Raw genomic sequence first — 3,217 nt, 5'->3', positions numbered from 1 at the left:
GGAATCAATGGAACTCATATATGATGCTTAAAACCATTCTTGGATCAAATCTTGGATTGTGCTTTTAGCCATGAGGGTCTCAAACCCTAGATATGAACTTGATAAATCAATGTGATCATGCCCTACCTACAAAAGAGTTAGGCAAATGCAAAGATATATTTTTGGTATTTTGGTTAGGAAAATGATAATATACAAGTATGATACAATCACATGATGCTTGGTGATATCTCCCAAAATAAACCCAATGAAAGAGGGGTAAGGAGGATGACAAGGTATGATCCCAATGCTAATGCATATGAAAAAATTGCATGAGGGATCTTAGGGTCAAAATTGGGGTCTTACAGCTGCCCATATTTAAGGACATTCTAATTGAGGAGGTGAAGGTTAAAATCTTTGGCTAGACTCAGTAGAATGAGCTTAAATAACAACATAGAAACAAATTTTGGTCCCTAAGAGACCTCATGATGCATTTGATATGAATGTAAAAAGAAATTCTTTGTGGGAAATATTTCCACAAAGGAAAAGAAATCAAAGAGACCGAAAGTCCGCAGGAGTATAATGCATTCCATGAGGAAAACTCACTGGGGAGACAGAGACTCTAGGGGGGAATAAACGAGGTTATGCATAGGCCAGGTTACGACTCAAAACTGTTGGGAGACTAGAGGAATTCCATACAAAACGGAAAGACTCTTCCGGGGAAACAAAACATCTGCAGAGGAAGCGAGTAGATCAGGATAAAACTGACGTACTTGAATCATGCAGGAAAAGCGATTTCACTAACGAAATGCGCACTCAACTCAACTGGGGAAGAAATAAACGTCAACACAAGAGGAGCAGAAATTTATTATCTACTACCTGCTATTGGGTAAGGAGATAATAAAGATATGACAGAGAAGACATTCATCATCTGTTAGGATGAACATATCAAGGATGACTCACTAGGAACCACCAGGAGGGAGTATTCACTACCGGTTACTGGGTAAGAATAGCCTTGTTGGGGAAAACTGCAGAAAATAGGATTTGCAACTACCAGTTACTGGGTAGAAGACCAAAGATGAGAGTATCTGTCACCGGTTAGGATGAACATATCAAGGATAAACTCAACAGGGAAGAAAATCCGTCATCGGTTAGGATGAACATATCAAGGATTAACTTGCCTGGAAATGTCAAGGAGGATACCCGTCATCGGTTAGGATGAACATATTAAGGATATACCTGTTGCAACCTGAAAAATACAGTGTGCGAAAAAACAACCGGCGAAAGAAAATGACAGAAGAGTCACCACCGTGCGTTATTTATCCCAAAGGAGGAAAAGGAAACGCTCGAAGTAAACCTGAAAAGAGGAAAGGAAAAGACAAGGTCTCGCAACCAAATCTTGGGTTCGGGAGTCGGTTATGCGAAGGGAAGGTATTAGCACCCCTATGCATCTGTAGTACTCTACGGGATCCACTTTTGTAGTTCTTGTCTAAAGGGTGTGTGTTTATCTTATGCTGTTTACTAAAAAAGGGGTTAAATGAAAATGACTCGTGCAGATGTCGCATCCACTACATACGTATCTCATCTGAATATGAGAATCAGAGTCCCCGTAGCTCGGCTGACCTATGGGTTTGGGGGATGTGTGCTCGCTAAGACATCGCGTCTTATGCCTACTGTCATACCCCAAAATTTGCCCATTAATATTTCAAGACATTTTGCAAGGCATTCCGACTCATATATAACACTGATCTTGAAGAAACAAAGGCCCAGCTCACGGATGGCCCAATCTAGAAAATGGCCCAAACTGGCCTGTTCGCTACGCGCTCACCTAGCGAAGCTGACAGACAACACAAATTTCGGGCTTCATTCTGAGCCCATTAGGTCACCATTATCACTATAAATACCAGCACTTCAGTAATAAAAAAAAAAAAATTAATTAATTAATTAATTAATTAATTAATTAATTAAATAATTAAAATAAATATATAAATAAAATATAACAAATTATTTTGGACTTGGGTCTCCCTCATTCCAAGCCCATTACCCACGAAATTAGTCTATAAATACTGAAGTTTCAGTAGAGGAAAAAACACTTGGAGTTTACACTGGGAGATTTACTGGAGAAAGAAGGAAGAGAAGCAAAACACTCTGAGGTTTCCTTGGAACAAAACCTTGAGGAAAAAGAAAGAGAGAGAACAGAGAAGGACGGATAGAAACTTTGGCATAGGAACCCTGCCTACCCGGAGAATTCAGAGTAAAGAAACCCTGAAGGCAGCCCATCTGCACCGAAGCCATCGCCGTCCAATTCCCACTGCCTAACTTATTCCGATACTACAAGTGGTCAATCTCTTCAACCTTGAATTGGCAAACAGGTTTGCGTATCTCTATTGTTTATACTTTCAATTGGCCATATCTACATATATAATGCATCATGATTAAATGTTGATATATAATTTGCTTTCGTATGGGAATTTAAATATGCCTGAATACCCTGAATGTTTGACCATGTTATTCCTGTGATAAAATGCCATAAAATTCAAAGTTCCTAACATGGGGTTGTTTTAAAATTCAAAATCCGTGGCCTTCGATAGGCGAGGCAGAGGCGAACGAGACAGTACCTGATTCTTCTAGTCTGTTTTTTTATGTTTTTATCATAGCCATGCATTATTTATCCTATCCTATTTATTGTTATGATATTTCTCCGGTGTAATCTTCGATTGCACCCTGATTTGGTGTTCTGACATGTTTCTTTTTTTGAGTTTCGTAAAGGTTCACATATCCCAGGAAAAGGTTATTGGCTAGGTATTCCACTTTATTTGTGGGATACCCTTGTGGAGTTTCACCCTAAATTAATTTTTTAATGTATTAATTTCTAATGTATTAATTTTTTAATATATTATTTTTAATAATTTTAATGTGGAGTTTCATCCTAATTATATAATTAATTGTAAAACTTTGCCTTTGAATAAGTGATCTTGGACCTCTCTTTGTCGCCTTATGATTACGATATTACGGTCATGTCCCGCGAACGTGGGGATACCCTTAGCAAAGACCCTTCGGTTAAATCATCATAAAATAAAATATAGTCCCTCGGATGTTGCCTTCGAATATACAACTTTGTCCCTCGATGACCCTCCGATGTTGCCTACGGTTAAAAGATGATAGTCCCTTCGAATGCTAAGGTATCCTCGTAACTGTTGCCTTCAATGACCAATCGATGACCCTACGATGACCCTTTTAC

The sequence above is a fragment of the Lathyrus oleraceus genome, chromosome 6 (genome assembly GCF_024323335.1).
Source record: "Lathyrus oleraceus cultivar Zhongwan6 chromosome 6, CAAS_Psat_ZW6_1.0, whole genome shotgun sequence".
Lineage (NCBI taxonomy): Eukaryota > Viridiplantae > Streptophyta > Magnoliopsida > Fabales > Fabaceae > Lathyrus > Lathyrus oleraceus.
This window is presented reverse-complemented; position numbering follows the sequence as displayed.